The following is a 20,078-nucleotide window of genomic DNA, read 5'->3' as shown; positions in this document are numbered from 1 at the left end:
CCCCACTCCTTCCAAACCTACTACCACCCGCCTGATTAAGCCACAGGTGGAATATAAGCCTGATACAAGATGGAATAATTGAATTTTCTGTCTCATGAATTTGGATTTGGGCCATGAAAAATGAGTCAGTTAACAATGGAGACCTAAGCTTGAAAAGGTAAGCTAACTTCAAGGGTTGAGACCACTGTGAACAAGTATGCTGGAAATATAAACCCCGAAGACTGAGAACACTGGGATAGATGAAGCGAATAACCTTTATCTTTGACTTTCCTGTTACTTGTATGATTATTTTTTCATACATATTTTTTATACCTGCAGACCTGAAGTGCTTCGAGATACTTCTGGATCTCCTCAACTTCTGCCTGCCTTTTCTGTTCGCAGTCAAGTGATCCTTAACTGAGGTATGTTACTGGGTTACACTGATTCTCCATGGATAATAAGTGTGTGTATGAGGGAACAAGAGAGGAAGAAAACAGAAAAGTAGAATGTGAGATTGGGTTAAATACATGTGAAAATACTTTTAAAACCTAAGATTAGGCTCCCTCTCAAAGAGATGATTCTAATTCCAAATAGAATTATCGCTTGTAAACTCCTGCAAAATTTCCTGTTTCGTACATAATTTAAAGTTGGCGCTAAGCAGATTTTCAGTTTTCACAGAGACCCCACCCCAAACTTTTACTACTGGAACTGGTCCATTCCTATAAAACATATGAAAAACCTATAAAGTTGGTTCAGAAAGGTTTAACATATGACCTACCACCAGATCATTTAAGAGGAGACTAAGGATTCATGAGACAGGAGAGTGAGGTTGTCCTTGAAGAGAGTTGAATGAGTCCTGAGCAACTCACCTACATCAGGCCAAATTTGGGGAGGAAAGTTATGTCAGGATTTCTAGGGTTTGGACAACACAGAAGCCAGTGCTTGACTCTGAGCTGGAAGCTTTTATTAACAAAAATGTTTGACTTGCCTATGACGACAGAGCAAGAAGAGAGGATATGAAGAACTTCTATTCACGGCAAAACTATGTGAGTTTCTTGTGGACAGAGAGAACCCCTGAAAAATAGCCAGACTTAAAACATCTGGCAAAACCCCCTGGCTATAGTTCAGCGTGCCAGAGCTGGGTGACTTCAACAGAAAAAGCCTCTGTGGGATGTACTACAAGCAACTGGAACTAAGGGAGAAGTAGTCGGTGGCCTTGCGAAAGGTATATCGCCCACAGGACGCAGAGAAATGGAAAGCCCTCACAGAGGCAGTGGGGTAGTGGTCACTGATGACCCCACAAAAGCCACTCAAGAGAGGAAGAGTATTTCAGCATCTGACACACCAAGAAGACACCACTCTAGTGGATGAAGACCAAACCATCTTAGGATTGGTCTCATAAAGAGCATGTTTTAGAAACAGAAGTTCAGACTGACACTGGCAAACAGGACAGCTGATTCCAAACTCCAGATTTGCCTCTGATGGTACTGCCTTATCTTTCAAGAGGCCATTTTTAGTTACCTAATAAAATCAAGGGAGCCTGCTCTCTCACATCATGGGGTGTGACACGAATCTTAAGAAAAAGCATGTGGATGTAGGAGGATCTATCATTTCCTCTCTGACTAACAGACACTACAATGGGATGGGGTGGAAAACAGAGGGAGCGATCAGTTCAAATTGGTCTAAAAAGTTGGAGCAAAATGGAAAAGCGAAAATAGCTTTTCTTTTCAGGGCTTCATTTTTCTGTCACCTGTGAGTAGAGACATTAGTGATGCATCAGATAGCCTCTTCAAATTCCCCTCAGTTCCAATACGCCATAGGTCTATCTACTTGCACAGCAGAAGAGCAGATGTTTGAATCTGCCATTTTTATTCCTCAATTAGACTGCACATTCATTCCCAGCATTTCCTTCCAGAATAAGGTTAGCCAGGGCTGTGCAGGATCACACCTGTCAGATTAAACCCATTTACATTCATTTTTATTCATTGCCACTGGTAATGTTTATAACTATTTGCATGCAAAATCTAACTTCTTAAGGCTCCCATAAAAAGAAGACCATTAAAAAGAAAGCTATGATAAATATAAGTATTTTTCCTCTTCAGAGTAGGTTTAATTTGTAAATATGTAACTTTTTAGAAATAAAATAAATGGGGCTATCTAGATTCATGTATGAAGTTCTTTGTTCCTAATTTGAAGCACAAGGTTGTTTATATCTCAAGATATCAACGTTTATACTCTATCTTATGAAACTCAATGTTTGAAGAGTGCTTGAAGTTTTAATAAAAATGACAGTAGTAAGCACTCTTTTCAATTACAGTTCTTTGGAATAGCTTTTTCTTCACTTCAAAATTCAGCTTTCAAATCCCTCATGAATATAATTACTAGAAAAAAACTTGCTGTATTTCTGTTTGTTTTCAAATGAATAGAATCAGAACGGAATCTATTGTTGATCTTAAGACAACTGAATGTCACATTTTGAGAATACTTACTTCATTATAAATCATGTGACTTCTCTATTTCCCAAGATGATTAATGGTCTTTGGCCAACTTGTCAAATTTATTTATGTATTTTTCATGCTCTTCTCATTTGATGTTTTGTTTTATGTCCTTGAAGGTAAATTGAGTTTTTGACTAAGAATACACATATAAGTAATTCTACCTTGTTAACTAGATTGACTGGGAAACTAGTTCACACACACTCACACACACACACACACACACACACACACACACACACACACACACACTGAGATATTCACAACGAATCTCACTGGCTCAATCTCTTTTTATCGTTTTCCTGATATCATTTCTTAATTTGAGAAAAGTTTGCCATTTGGAAAGTCTAGAATTGAGAAAAAGGTTAATTTTCAATCCAGCAATTCCTGCTTATGTATATTTCCTTTAAATTTTTATCGAAAACTGAACAGCTTTTTTTTCTTGCTTTTTAAAACACCATTTCTCCCATTTTACATATCACTATAGGCAGTTAGAAGAGACCAAACTAGATAATACTCTGACTGAGAAATTATTAGGGGCATTTTTTTATTTTTCACATTACCACATGCAACAGTGTTGCCCAACTTGCCTCCACTATATAACAAGAATCCTCTTTATCTTCAGTAACATCCTCTCACTTTCCCTTAAACCCTCATTGATAGAATCCTTCAAGCCCTTTAGGTTTCTAACATGCAACTCTAAACCTTGTAGACTTCTACTAACCGTATCCTTAATGGTCTTCCAAAGTCTACCCTCTGCCCAGTTCCAATCCCAAAGCAAGTTTTTGTTACAGCAGCATCCTATCTTCAGACACCAAATCACGGCTTAAAACAATAATTTATTTTGCTAAAAATCTTCAGTTTTGTCAGGGCTTAACATGGACGCTTGTCATTTCATGAATATATCTATTGTATTTATATCTATCTCTATAACTTGATATATAGTTAGTGCAATACATAGGTAGATAGCTGATAGATGCATATAAAATATGGCAAAGGATAAAATATTCATTATTTCTGCATAATTTTGATAATATATGTGCATTATCTTTGTAATTAGAACTTAACAATATAGATGATAAATGTCACTATTTTATAATAATGATTATAATCAGAAGATTATAGAAAGCAATAATGTCTGTGGTTAGGAGTGACCAGATTCCTACAAGCCTATTAGGCTGTTTTTAACAAGTGATCCAGAGACACTAATTTTTGTTACTTATGGGTGATGGAGGAAACAGCTATGCTCATATACAAAGGTTTTTCATACCAGTATCTTTCAATTGTTTTCAGAAGTTAGACTACTCAGTCTCCTAAACAAACTCAAACCGCATGGATTATTTGATAAATTTTTACCAAATAGCTGTACTAGCCACTGCTAAATAGGAAATGTAATCTCTTCTCAATTATGTTATAAATTTTTTGAAGACATGGCCGATTCTTCTAGTGCATCTTGCAGAGTCACTCATTAGATAAATATTTGTTGAGTACCTATGTTGTGCCAGGCACTGTGCCTGGCACTGAGGGTAGAGTGGTGAGATAAACAGCAAGGTCCCTGCCCTCAAAGAGCTTGCAATCTACTGGAAAAAAACAGCAACAATAATCTTACATATGCATGCAAATTATTACAGAATAAAACAGGTTTGAAAGAGATCACCCAACACGAGAAGGTGCTTCTGAGATGGTGACATGTTTTTAAATCGAAGTATAGTGTACAGCACAGTGATTCAGTTATACATGCATATATATATATTTTTTCAGATTCTTTTCCCTCATAGGTTATTACAAAATATTGAGTATAGTTCCCTGTATATATATATAGATAGATAGATAGATAGATAGATAGATAGATAGATATATTTGATGACCTTAATTTAATGATACATCTGAAACTGAAGTGTCTTCATCTATGAACTGGAGGAAATAGTATTTTTCTTTCTTGTTTATTGTGGGGATAGAATAAGATGACATTTGTAGTATATTTCAGGGAAAAGTTTGGGGAAAAAAAGTGACATGAACAGTAGATTTAATTTTATCCTTATATGGAAAATAAAAGCAAGCATTTTGATATAAGCATCTCACTTAGACCCGAAGAATGTTACTGAAATATTTTGCAGATGCTTTCCGTGGCTGCCATGTGAAATAACTCTGGAACCAGCACATGGTGCCCAACATAGGTCTATTCAATATTATTATAAGAGAGCTATGCTTTGACAGGGAACAAATGTTATCTGAATAGAGCTCTCAACTAAAATGGACATTTCAGAATCTGGCCCCCAAACTTCTTTATTGGATGAATGTAATGGTTAATTTTATGTGTCAACTTAACTTGGCTAAGGGATCCTCAGATGGATGGTAAAACATTATTTCTGGGTGTCTCTGTGAGGGTGTGTCCAGTAGAGATTAGCATTTGAATTGGTGAAATGAGTAAAGTAGATTCCTCTCTTCAATGTATGTGGGCAGCATCCAATACTTTGAGGGTGAGAATAGAACAAAAAGGTAGAAGAAGGACAAATTCAGTTTGAGCTGGGACATGCATCTTTTCTTGCCCTCAGACATCTGTGATCTCCAGTTCTCTGGTTTTTGGATTCAGATTGGGACCATCAGCTCCCTGGTTCTCAATCCTTTGGACTTGGCCTGAATTATTCCACTAGCTTTCAAGGTTTTCTGGCTTGCAGAGGACAGATCATGGGATATCTCAGCCTCCATAATTGTGTGAGTCAATTCCTATATTACATATATGTATATATACAAATATATATGTAATAAATAATATATTATATATATACTATACATAAACATACAAATATATATGTATACAGAGAAACAGAATATTTATATATTTTATATATATATACATATATATGTATATATATAATATATATATATATATATAAAAATATATATATAAAACCCTATTGGATTTGTTTCACTGGAGAACCCTAATACAATAATAATTTCTCAGATTGTTTGCAAATTGAAAAGCAATAGACTGGCAAAACATTAAGATAAACACAGGGAATGTAATCCTTGACCATAAATTCCTCTTTATCTGATCTTTCTTCAGACATTAACATCACTATTTTTCATAATCCTCCTTTCATGTCTGAAGATAATCTGCATTTGTTTTGCTATGATACTCACATGGTGTGACGATTAAACAGTTATTTGAGTTGCTCCCTAGGCATTTTATTGTATGACAACCCTACTCACACCCAGAGTCTGGACATTTAGATAAGGACCTAAACTTAGGTTTCCTGTCACAATTTCCCACCCTGCTTTCTTTAAAAAAAAAAAAAAAAAAAAAAATTTAGAATTGGTCACAAAAAGTTAGTGACCTCCACCCCAACCACGTTATAAGTAACACGATGCTTGCTACCCTGCTATCACCTGCTTGCTCGTGAATGCATTAAAACTGTGCCGTAAGTCAAAACGACCTTGGGGTTTTCACTTACAACCAACCCCGTGTCGGTGGCCTGTGCCTCCTCATTCAGCAGGTCATAATCTGCATATTCTTAATTTAAATACACCAGCTGTAAGCCCCCCAACACACATGGTAACATGAAGAGATGAATCAAATCCAGTGAGTTTAAGAACACGGACAGGAGAAAGAGAAGACATGGCCTCACACTAACTTTGTAACAGAGGGGAAGTCATCCATCTCTCTTGGTCTGAATTTGTAAAGTGGGGTATTAGACTAGGTGATGAAAAAGTTCTTTCCCTTTTAAGTATCTATTAAATACCTTAAGTGTTTTGAGCTTTTATATGGGCCTAGGATGCTAGAAGATAAAAGTCCCAAAGGCAGGCTTCTACTTGAGGCAGGGCTCATATCAATGATAAAGCAATGTAAATTCCAGATGGCTACTTTTTAGAATGGTGTAGTCCTGATATAAATTAACTTCTTTCATCAAAAATCTTTTGTTCTCAGCAAAACCATCTTTAAAATGTCATTGCCTAAGGAGTGTGGGTAATTTTTAAAGGATCACGAAGATAAACTGTTCTTGATACTTACAAAGTGTGACAATGATATTCTAGTATAGAATGAGTACCTCCAAGCTTTTTCCTGTAATTCGTGCAGTGTGTGTACATTTCTTTTTAACTTGGCTTTAATAAGACCTTAAACATGTCCGCAAGGCGTTTGACTGAATGAAAAGATAATCATTTCCTAAAGAGTTATGAAGATATCCATCCAATGGCCAAAATTTGAAGAATGTATTTTCTGACTTCTGTAGTCTGAACACATTTCCAAAGAGATTTCAAAGCCAGTATCTGTCAGATTCTTTTCTTAATGAGTAATGAATGAAAATCTAAACTATACATATATATATATATATATATATAAAAAATACTCAGTCATTAGATTATATGACTAATTTAGTTATATATATTTAGTTAATGTATACTATATTTATATATTTGCATATATAAAGTATCAAGATTTTGGTGATTCTTTTCAGTGGACTAGTTTTTTCCACTTGATTAAATCTCCTCTTATGAATCTGTTTCATCCACTTAAAAAGATCCTGTTTCCCTTTTCAGTGTTGGCTCCCTGCATTACAGATAAGAGCTTAGTTTCACTGATTCTATATTGTAGTTCTTCTGGTAACACTAAACCTTAGATGCCCAATAACAATGTATTTGAAAAACAAATACATGGATAAATGGATGTTTTTAAAAAGCATCTGCCCCAAGTCCTCCTCTATTCTTCTCCCAGATGTTGGAAATTCTCACTGAGAGGCAAAGCTAAGATGAGAAAGTTGTCTTGGAGTGCGACATATTATTTTGATCCATCAACACCTTGGTATAAATTAAAACACATTCCTCACATGTAACCTACTTGGATTACATTGGACATCAGACAGGAAAAAAGGGCAAATTTAGGGCTTTAGGTATCATCCTCAGAGTCTGGTTCTTGGGCATCTTGGGAGCAGCGTGAGTGTACCAGGACTGCTGTTGTAGAGAAAATGGAAAGTGAGGGCTGCTCATAGGAGAAGAGAAGGGAACCATAAAAATGACCTATATCACATTCATGTCTAGGCCACTCCTGAACCGTTCTAGCTTTTAACTAGACAGCAGAGAACCATGGAGTTAACTTTAGGGATCACCTTCACCATCAGTTCCACTCTTAATGTACTCATTAAAAAATATCACTTCATTTAAATCTTATACCGTCTGTGTGGCCACAGCAAGTAAGGTTAAAAAGATGCAATCTCTTACCCAAGTTTCCAGGGTTAGCAGATGGAGGTAGTGGGGTTCAGTACAGGGTTGTTAGATTCCAGAGATTCTGTACTTAATCACTCTAGTACACTCTTCCCTTAGCAGAAATTTATGGTTAAATGAAGGTTTATGAAGAAGACTTTGGTTTTTTCAGTCTGAGCAGAGTCAAGCTAAACTAGTAGCATCTGCCCTTACTCTTGGGGCATAATCCTCTTGGGGTCACCTGGGATCACAGAGTAACATACTTGCATCTTAACGTATTTGATAGATTTTAACAAGGCATATAAGGAAAATTAAGCATTTGAATCTTCATTAAACCATCAGGTTTAACCACCTGTTTTAAAGCTCTGCCTATAGCTCTTCTATCACTGTATACACTATTGCTTTGGTTATCCTCCCCTAACTGAGATGTATATAACACTCCCAAGGTACCGCACCCCTTCCAAGCTTTTCTCTGCCGCTGGAGAATCTTATTGGAGAAGTCAGAGTAGCAGACAGGTTCTGCAGTCTTTATGTTTGGACTTGTTGCTTGGACTTGGAAAGATTTGTTCAATTTCACTATAATAAAATGCAAAAACTCATTGCAAAATGAATCGTGCAATGGCAATGCATTTGAAAGAGCTGGTACACAAATAATGAAGCCATTGGTGAATTTCTCACCATATGTTGTTTTTTGAAATTATAATGTAAGAATGCATGAAGCAATAATTAGAGAATTTATGACAGCATTAAGAACATATTATGCAAAGCTCACGCAAGGAAAGCCTTTTTCTGGGGTAGAAACTGGTTTATTCCGGTTATATCTGTATTGAAACATTGTTGTTGCTGGCAGAGAGCTAACATCATTTCCCTGATGCCTCATAAGCAGTGTTACCAAAAAAATGTACTTTGAACTAACTGGAACCCCGTGGGGAGGAAGGCAAAGCAGAAACTGTGAGATGTCAACTTGAAAATTTCCCCAGCAAGTGTTGTGGGCATTAGAACAAGTTTTTCACGGCCTCTCCCGTTGCGGAGCACAGGCTCTGGACGCACAGCCTCAGCAGCCATGGCTCACGGGCCCAGCCACTCCGCGGCATGAACCCATGTCACCTGCATCGGCAGGCGGACTCTCAACCGCTGTGCCACCAGGGAAGCCCAGAACAAATTGTTTTTTAAGTCAAGTTTTCTCTCCACCTCCCCACCTCCATGATGAGGACAGTAGGCCCAGAAGCCTCTCATTATTTACAACTGCCCTCACCAAGATAGAGCAAAGCAACATCAATGTGGACGCAGAAGCTTTGGAAAGCAGGAAGACCACGTCAAAAATTATCTGAAGAAAAAAATCAAATCAAAGCTACCCACCCAGAGAGAAATCGAAGGTTATCGAAAAACGAGAATTAAACAATTCTCAAAGAAATAAATGTTGGGGTTCAAAAAATATGTCATATATATAAAAAGGACAGAGAAACAAAAATAAATGCAAATTTATTTCATGAGAAAAGGGCCCATAGGGCATCCAGGAACCAGCCACTTAGCCATCAGAAATAATACTACAGAATCTGATGGTTAAATTCATTCAGTGGCATTAGCAGGTCATAATTAATAGTGAACAAATGTCTGCCTTTCCACTGAATAACAAGTTTTGTTGTTCAGAAGCGAAAATCTCACGATAACAGAATTTGTTCATATGTTTCACAGTAAATATATATATATATATATATATATATATATATATATTTATCCTTTTCTGCTTTCACTGTGTTTGGGTTGCAACTTAATTGATCAATGCCAGCAATTGGATGAGCAGCAGCGGGGCGTAACAATCCAGAAAACAGTAAATCAGGCCAATTCGAACAGGCATTACGATGGCTTCCGGTGATGTCTCACCCAAACCCTATCTTTCCTGCCTGCTGAAGGAAGCCACACACAGCTCGCTCGAGAAGAACCTTCCAGGTCAGGAGCGATCAGAATGGATGGAAACAAGGAAATAACTTAGGATGAAAATGGAGGAAATCCTGACACAAGAAGGAGTGTTTTATGATCATTTTCTTATTACTAAGTAATTGTGACTTATGAGAAATACCTAAAAGCGTATTTGAACATGTACCCATATATTGAAGTAATTTATGGAATTAAATACAAGAAGATTGTTAAAATTATAACTGTCAAATATCGAAGCTGCCTACACTGAGTTTTAGTTACTCATGAATTCATCTTTCAAATTCTTACCTCTTGTCCACTAGCTTTATAGATATTCCATTCTATATTATGGTTCTGTGTGGATTCTATGATGTTTTATAGCAATAAAAATATGATTCTAGGGAAACACAGATATTTCTTAAATATTTCTGTGTAGAAGTTGTTGTGTAATCCCTGTCAGGCTGAAGAAACTGAGTTATTCCAGTTTTCCAGTTTTAAAAGTAACCAAACTTATGACCCAGTATTTTAAGGAGACAATGGGTAATGGTGTGATTGAGTTCAGGTAGGCGTGGGCATCAGAGTCCTGCTTCTGCCAGCTGTCTGACGTGGCCCCTTATTTCTCCACCTTCACTTGTACAATTCCCACCTGCCCTAACGGTGCTTCCTATCTATGCCAGGCTTCTATGTTGGTGCTGCTATATTTATCTCCCTTTCAGGCACTGCCCCATGTTCTGAACCCATGTTGACTTCTGGAAACTATCACATCTGCCCTCCTTTCAGATCCTCTTCTCTAACTTCCTTCACTCCAGATGAGGAATTTTCATTATGGCTATTCTTCCAGTTGAAAGAGTTGCAAAGGACTAACTCCTACAGATGAGATTTTCTCCAACTTTGTTTTTTTTTAATGGCTTGAGTCCTCATCTTTTCCCCAAGTCCCTAGGCTTTTTTTTTTTTTTTTTTGCGGTACGCGGGCCTCTCACTGTTATGGCCTCTCCCGTTGCGGAGCACAGGGTCCGGACGCGCAGGCTCAGCGGCCATGGCTCACGGGCCTAGCCGCTCCGCGGCATGTGGGATCCTCCCGGACCGGGGCACGAACCCGTGTCCCCTGCATCGGCAGGCGGACTCTCAACCACTGCGCCAACAGGGAAGCCCGTGCCTAGGCTTTTCAAACTCAGAAGCAAGGAAGAGATTTTCTTTTTCTTTGCATTCTTTTGTTATATACATAAACTAAGGCGATGAGAATACAAAAATTGTCTATGCACTCAAATGAGGAGAAAAGATACAGGAAAAATGTTGGTCAACGTTTCACAAACATTATTCTATCATTTGCTAAAAGCTGCCTTTAGGTAATTCCAGGGACTATTTTAATGTCTCTAAATTTACTTTCATTTTCCAAAATGCTCCTATGCTCCCCCTGCTAATCCTTGCTCAGCCCTATCTACCATCGCCAAGGATACCCTTCCAAGAATTGCGCACAGTGTTTACCCGTCTCATTGCAGACTCTAAAATATTTTTGCACACACTTACATTTTACCTACCATAGATCCTGAAAGTCTTTTCCCTTCAAGTCTGAAACTCTTGTCAGGTCAAAACCAGTCAATCTGATGAATAAAGCCAGTCTTAAGGAGTGCAGAGCTAGGCCCACCGGAAGGCTCTTTGTCCTCCCATATAATATATGCATATTTCATGAGTTGCCCTCACCCCCAACTTAGCAACAATTTTAAGTCATTTCTGAGATGATCCAGTAGCCCATTAGTACAAAGATATCAATGCCATGTACAATCTACAGCACTGGATTCAGGCTTGAGTCAGACTGTCATTCTCCTGAGAGTCAAGTATAAAGATCACACTTATTTCCATTACTTCAGGGGCTAATGAGGATGTCGAGAAAAAAATACAATCTCGAGTTGGCAACAAATCTTAAATAAATAAATAAATAGATTAATACACAAACAAGCACACACGCACGCACACACACACAGACACACTACGCAAAACAACTTACCGTGCTATTGCCAAATGCAATTTTCATTTTAGGTAATAATTTGTTACTGTCTTAAAAGCTGAGGCTTCAGCTATTTCCTTGTAAATGCATATTATCCAGCATGGCAGTAATGATCAATTAACCAAATAAATATCTCTAAGAATATGGAAGCTATATATCCAATGGAAGGAGGAGCTGTTGATTGCTATTGGACAGAACACTCTTGCAGAGTTTGTTAATGGCTCATTAATCGGCTTTCAAATTCAGGGTGCATTTGAATTTTGGAGGGTAGGGAGCATATAACAGCATAAAAGAGCAGGTTTTAGATACAAAGAAGAGATTCTAATTCATGTACTGTGATGCTTTTAGAGGCTCCTCTTACAACCTCTATGATCTCTTATTGAACCTTGAGTAGCTGTTTTATTTGTCCAATAGTATGAGGCTAATAGGTAAGCTGCAGCTTTCTAATATCACAGTAATGTTTTTCTGCTCAAGAATAACTTTTTATCTCTACTTCTGTGGTAGAATTGGTGAAACCAGTTAATGAAATAACAGTAAGACTTAAAGCATTTATTCCAATTTGGTGTTAAAAAAACAACTTATGCCCTTAAGAAGAATTGATGCATATCATAAATTGAACAAGAGAAAAGGATGCACAGCAGGCTGATATTCTGAATCCCATGAGAAAACCTATTGGGGCAAATAGCTCAGCTCTTTATAAAGTAACGATTTCACTTAATGTTTAAATAAAACATGTATGTGCTAGCAAATATACTGTATCTCAAAAGCAAGTAGTTTATAACTGAATAAATGACATATGCCACTTCCTTTTCTTGTTACATTTTCAAAGAAAAGTTGTGGGAAGATTAAATAATGCTCACGAATGACTTTTAGTCTATTTGGGAAGAGTAAGGGTTTTTTAAAAAGGAAGGAAAGTTAGGATATTACTCTCTTTGAAGTTGAAGAGGAATTTGGCAAGAAAAACATTGATGTCATTTATCAATTCTTTGTGAAATACTCACAAGAAGAGATGACATGAATGACTCATTTCTTAACATTATGTATTTCATTCAATTGCTCCTATATTAAAAAGAAATTTCTATAAGGAAGAAGCACATGTCTTTATGGTGTTTTTGTTTATTTGTTGTAGTTTATTTATTTATTTAGCAAAAAGAAAAAGGGGGAGAAATTTGACACTCAATTCACACAGGCTAGGTCAAATTACAATTCACCTTACATTTGTTGGATTATACGTTCTGTTTTGCACTGCACAGCTGTTATGGAAGGTGAATTATGCCATGAAGATAAAATATAAAACACTGATCTCATTTTAAAAGATAATCTTAAAATATAACAACGACAGGAAATCTTAGACAAATTACTTTATCTGCCCAGTACTCAACTTCTACTTCTGCAAAATGTGAATGAATCTAAAGATACTTCTATCCCTAGCGTTCTTTTATTCAGTATGTTTCTGAAATGGAAATTTATGTCCCCACTCTGTATTTTGCAAAATACAAAATATTATACTTTCAGGGGAAGAAATGTCATTCTCATGCTGAAATTGGCTGTACAGTAAGACTAAGATGCAATCATTGTTTTTAAGAAAGTGGTGGAAGGGACATGCCCACCAGAAAGACAAGATCCAGCCTCATCCACCAGAACACAGGCACTACTCCCTGTGTTGTGTAGGAAGCCTATACAACCCACTGAACCAACTTTAGCCACTGGGGACAGACACCAAAAACAATGGGAACTACGAACCTGCAGCCTGAAAAAAGGAGACCCCAAACACAGTAAGATAAGAAAAATGAGAAGACAGAAAAACACACCGCAGATAACGGAGCAAAATTAAAAACCCACCAGACCTAACAAATGAAGAGGAAATAGGCAGTCTACCTGAAAAGGAATTCAGAATAATGATAGTAAAGATAATCCAAAATCTTGGAAATAGAATACAGAAAATTCAAGAAACATTTAACAAGGACCTAGAAGAACTAAAGATGAAACAAGCAACAATGAACAACACAATAAATGAAATTAAAAATACTCTAGAGAGGATCAATAGCAGAATAACTGAGGCAGAAGAACGGATAAGTGACCTGGAAGATAAAGTAGTGGAAATAACTACTGCAGAGCAGAATAAAGAAAAAAGAATGAAAAGAACTGAGGACAGTCTCAGAGACCTCTGGGACAACATTAAACGCACCAACATTCGAATTATAGGGATTCCAGAAGAAGAAGAGAAAAAGAAAGGGACTGAGAAAATATTTGAAGAGATTATAGTTGAAAACTTCCCTAATATGGGAAAGGAAATAGTTAATCAAGTCCAGGAAGCACAGAGAGTCCCAAACAGGATAAATCCAAGGAGAAACATGCCAAGACACATATTAATCAAACTGTCAAAAATTAAATACAAAGAAAACATATTAAAAGCAGCAAGGGAAAAACAAAAAATAACGCAAAAGGGAATCCCCATAAGGTTAACAGCTGATCTTTCAGCAGAAACTCTGCAAGCCAAAAGGGACTGGCAGGACATATTTAAAGTGATGAAGGAGAAAAAACTACAACCAACATTACTCTACCCAGCAAGGATCTCATTCAGATTTGATGGAGAAATTAAAACCTTTACAGACAAGTAAAAGCTGAGAGAGTTCGGCACCACCAAACCAGCTTTACAACAAATGCTAAAGGATCTTCTCTAGGCAAGAAACACAAGAGAAGGAAAAGACCTACAATAACAAACCCAAAACAATTAAGAGAATGGGAATAGGAACATACATATCAATAATTACTTTAAATGTAAATGGATTAAATGCTCCCACCAAAAGACACAGACTGGCTGAATGGATACAAAAACAAGACCCATATATATGTTGTCTACAAGAGACCCATTTCAGACCTAGAGACACATACAGAATGACAGTAAGGGGATGGAAAAAGATATTCCATGCAAATGGAAACCAAAAGAAAGGGGGAGTAGCAATTCTCGTATCAGACAAAACAGACTTTAAAATAAAGACTATTACAAGAGACAAGGAAAGACACTACATAATGATCAAGGGATCAATCCAAGAAGTATAACAATTGTAAATATTTATGCAACCAACACAGGAGCACCTCAATACATAAGGCAAATACTAACAGCCATAAAAGGGGAAATCGACAGTAACACATTCATAGTAGGGGACATTAACACCCCACTTTCACCAATAGACAGATCATCCAAAATAAAAATAAATAAAGAAACACAAGCTTTAAATGATACATTAACAAGATGGATGTAATTGATATTTATAGGACATTCCATTCAAAAACAACAGAATCCACATTTTTCTCAAGTGCTGATGGAACATTCTCCAGGATAGATCATATCTTGGGTCACAAATCAAGCCTTGGTAAATTTAAGAAAATTGAAGTTGTATCAAGTATCTTTTCCGACCATAATGCTATGAGACTAGATGTCAATTACAGGAAAAGATCTGTAAAAAATACAAACACATGGAGGCTAAACAATACACTACTTAATAACGAAGTGATCACTGAAGAAATCAAAGAGGAAACAAAAAAATACCTAGAAACAAATGACATGGAGACATGACGACCCAAAACCTATGGGATGCAGCGAAAGCAGTTATAGGAGGGAAGTTTATAGGAATACAATCCTACCTTAAGAAACAGGAAAGATCTCGAATAAACAACCTAACCTTGCACCTAAAGCAATTAGAGAAAGAAGAACAAAAAAAACCCAAAGTTAGCAGAAGGAAAGAAATCATGAAGATCAGATCAGAAATAAATGAAAAAGAAATGAAGGAAATGATAGCAAAGATCAATAAAACTAAAAGCTGGTTCTTTGAGAAGATAAACAGAATTGATAAACCATAAGTCAGACTCATCAAGAGAAAAAGGGAGAAGACTCAAATCAATAGAATTAGAAATGAAAAAGGAGAGGTAACAACTGACACTGCAGAGATAAAAGAGATCATGAGAGATTACTACAAGCAACTCTATGCCAATAAAATGGACAACCTGGAAGAAATGGACAAATTCTTAGAAATGCACAACCTGCCAAGACTGAATCAGGAAGAAATAGAAAACATGAACAGACCAATCACAAGCACTGAAATTGAAACTGTGATTAAAAATCTTCCAACAGGGCTTCCCTGGTGGTGCAGTGGTTGGGAGTCCGCCTGCTGATGCAGGGGACACGGGATCTTGCCCCGGTCCGGGGGGATCTCTCATGCCGCGGAGAGGCTGGGCCCGTGACCCATGGCTGCTGAGCCTGCGTGTCTGGAGCCTGTGCTCCGTGGCGGGTGAGGCAACAGCAGTGAGAGGCCCACGTACAGGGAAAAAAAAAAAAAATCTTCCAACAAACAAAAGCCCAGGACCAGATGGCTTCACAGCCGAATCCTTTCAAACATTTAGAGAAAAGCTAACACTATACTTCTCAAACTCTTCCAAAATATAGCAGAAGGAGGAACACTCCCAAACTCATTCTACGAGGCCACCATCACCCTGATACCAAAACCAGACAAGGATGTCACAAAGAAAGAAAACTACAGGCCAATATCACTGATGAACATACATGCAAAAATCCTCAACAAAATACTAGCAAACAGAATCCAACAGCACATTAAAAGGATCACACACCATGATTAAGTGGGGTTTATTCCAGGAATGCAAGGATTCTTTAATATATGCAAATCAATCAATGTGATACACCATATTAACAAACTGAAGGAGAAAAACCATATGGTCATCTCAATAGATGCAGAGAAAGCTTTCGACAAAATTCAACACCCATTTATGATAAAAACCTTCAAAAAGTAGGCATAGAGGGAACTTTCCTCAACATAATAAAGGCCATATATGACAAATCCACAGCCAACATTGTCCTCAATGGTGAAAAACTGAAAGCATTTCCACTAAGATCAGGAACAAGACAAGGTTGCCCACTCTCACCACTCTTCTTCAACATAGTTTTGGAAGTTTTAGCCACAGCAATCAGAGAAGAAAAGGAAATAAAAGGAATCCAAATCGGAAAAGAAGAAGTAAAGCTGTCACTGTTTGCAGATGACATGATACTATACATAGAGAATCCTAAAGATGCTACCAGAAAACTACTAGAGCTTATCAATGAATTTGGTAAAGTAGCAGGATACAAAATTAATGCACAGAAATCTCTGGCATTCCTATACACTAATGATGAAAAATCTGAAAGTGAAATCAAGAAAACACTCCCATTTACCACTGCAACAAAAAGAATAAAATATCTAGGAATAAACCTACCTAAGGAGACAAAAGACCTGTATGCAGAAAATTATAAGATACTGATGAAAGAAATTAAAGATGATACAAATAGATGGAGAGATATACCATGTTCTTGGATTGGAAGAATCAACATTATGAAAATGACTCTACTACCCAAAGCAATTACAGATTCAATGCAATCCCTATCAAACTACCAATGGCATTTTTCACAGAAATAGAACAAAAAATTTCACAATTTGTATGGAAACACAAAAGACCCCGAATAGCCAAAACAATCTTGAGAACAAAAAATGGAGCTGGAGGAATCAGGCTCCCTGACTTCAGACTATACTACAAAGCTACAGTAATCAAGACAGTATGGTACTGGCACAAAAACAGAAACATAGATCAATGGAACAGGATAGAAAACCCAGAGATAAACCCACGCACATAAGGTCACCTTATCTTTGATAAAGGAGGCAGGAATGTACAGTGAGGAAAGGACAGCCTCTTCAATAAGTGGTGCTGGGAAAACTGGACAGTTACGTGTAAAAGTATGGGATTAGTTCACTCCCTAACACCATACACAAAAATAAGCTCAAAATGGATTAAAGACCTAAATGTAAGGCCAGAAACTATCAAACTCTTCGAGGAAAACATAGGCAGAACACTCTATGACATAAATCACCTTTTTGACCCAATTCCTAGAGAAATGGAAATAAAAACAAAAATAAACAAATGGGACCTAATGAAACTTCAAAGCTTTTGGACAGCAAAGGAAACCGTAAACAAGACCAAAAGACAACCCTCAGAATGGGAGAAAATATTTGAAAATGAAGCAACTGACAAAGGGTTAATCTCCAAAATTTACAAGCAGCTCATGCAGCTTAATAACAAAAAAACAAACAACCCAATCCAAAAATGGGCAGAAGACCTAAATAGACATTTCTCCAAAGAAGATATACAGACTGCCAACAAACACATGAAAGAATCCTCAACATCATTAATCATTAGACAAATGCAAATCAAAACTACAATGAGATATCATCTCACACCAGTCAGAATGGCCATCATCAAAAAATCTAGAAACAATAAATGCTGGAGAGGGTGTGGAGAAAAGGGAACCCTCTTGCACTGCTGGTGGGAATGTGAATTGGTACAGCCACTATGGAGAACAGTATGGAGGTTCCTTACAAAACTACAAATAGAACTACCATATGACCCAGCAATCCCACTACTGGGCATATACCCTGAGAAAACCATAATTCAAAAGGAGTCATGTACCAAAATGTTCACTGCAGCTCTATTTACAATAGCCAGGAGATGGAAACAACCTAAGTGTCCATCATCGGATGAATGGATAAAGAAGATGTGGCACATATATACAATGGAATATTACTCAGCCATAAAAAGAAACGAAATTGAGATATTTGTAATGGGGTGGATGGCCCTAGAGTCTGTCATATAGAGTGAAGTAAGTCAGAAAGAGAAAGACAAATACCGTATGCTAACACATATATATGGAATTTAAGAAAAAAAAATGTCATGAAAAACCTAGGGGTAAAACAGGAATAAAGACACAGACCTACTAGAGAATGGACTTGAGGATATGGGGAGGGGAAAGAGTAAGCTGTGACAAAGTGAGACAGTGACATGGACATATATATACTACCAAACGTAAAATAGATAGCTAGTGGGAAGCAGCCGCATAGCACAGGAAGATGAGCTCGGTGCTTTGTGACCACCTAGAGGGGTGGGATAGGGAGGGTGGGAGGGAGGGAGACACAAGAGGGAAGAGATATGGGAACATATGTAGATGTATAACTGATTCACTTTGTTATAAAGCAGAAACTAACACACCATTGTAAAGCAATTATACTCCAATAAAGATAAAAAAAAAGGACACATGCACCCCAATGTTCATTGCTGCAAAAAAAAAAAAAAGAAAGGGGTGGAAGGGAATGGAAATATTTTAATTATTCCTAGTTGTATCTTTCATTAGGCACACTGAATGTATGTGTAGAGAATATATATAAAAATGATTTATTGAACCTTGACTTGGTATCTGCTCAAATTTAAATGATTTCACTTTGTAAAGATAATTTTGTGGTCTATCCTTCTGCCCTCTTTCTAAAAATAAGGGCTTGCAAATAAAATCCAAGTAATGGGTCAACTTCAGGAAAGTGAAACAAATTGAAGTGGTCTCCAGTATTTAGAGAACCAAAAAACATGTGACAAATCACTCAAAAAGTTACTATACAATCCAGAATAAAATTCCTTTGCCTTTTTGTAGTACCAAACTCCAGGGAAAGGGAGATGAATCCAAACCAGCCAGTGTCACTTTCTTAACCTCTGGCTGTCCATGAGAATACTCACGTTGTCTGTGTAAAATTGAGGATGTTTGTATCTTTAGTGAGAAAAAAAATTGGTGAAGGAACATACATACTAAACTCTTTCCTTATCTCTTTCTTTATAATATATTATGCAAAGACCTTCTCTACTGTAGAACTAAAATTTTTAATATGAATTATTTAGAGTCATGTATTTTGCATATTATTTCTTGACATTTGTGTGTGTGTGTGTGTGTGTGTGTGTGTGTGTGTGTGTCTGTGGTGGGGGGGAGAAAGGAGAAAGAAAAGGAAGGAAGGAAGGGAGGGAGGAAGGAAGGAGGGGAGGAGAGGGGAGGGAGGAAGGGAGGTGGGGAGGGAGGGAGGGAGGGAGGGAGGGGAAAAGGGAAGGGTAAACAGTTATTTTTTAAAGATACTAAAATAATTTGGATGATTATTTATCTCTGGGTTTCCCACTAGCTTAATAACTATGTTTGAATATAGGGCAATGAATTATAGGGCACAGAATTTAGATAATAAGGATAAAAAGGGGGCACATCTCTCATTTTGAGACTAAAATATCATTTGGTGGGTTTCCTCAGAGTAATGAGACATTTCCCCTCCAAGAACTCACTACCGAGATTGTAAAGTCTGGTGCCAATTACGATGTGGGTACCTGACTATAGGAAATGGCATGATACCACTAACTCATTTCACCTGGGCTAACAGGAAACTGTCATACAAAAAGAGCTCTCACCTCAGGCTATATCTAAACCAGTTGCCTAGAGCTGAAAGATTAAATACCTCACACTACTGATAATTTCACCCATCTCATTTCCCTGAACTGAACTCATTCCAAACCGTGGGGTTTGAAATAACTTCAGTGACGTCTCCAAAGAAAGTAACAATGGTCAAATTTTAAAAGAA

The sequence above is a fragment of the Orcinus orca genome, chromosome 7, assembly GCF_937001465.1.
Source record: "Orcinus orca chromosome 7, mOrcOrc1.1, whole genome shotgun sequence".
NCBI lineage: Eukaryota > Metazoa > Chordata > Mammalia > Artiodactyla > Delphinidae > Orcinus > Orcinus orca.
Note: the sequence above shows the minus strand (reverse complement) of the source record.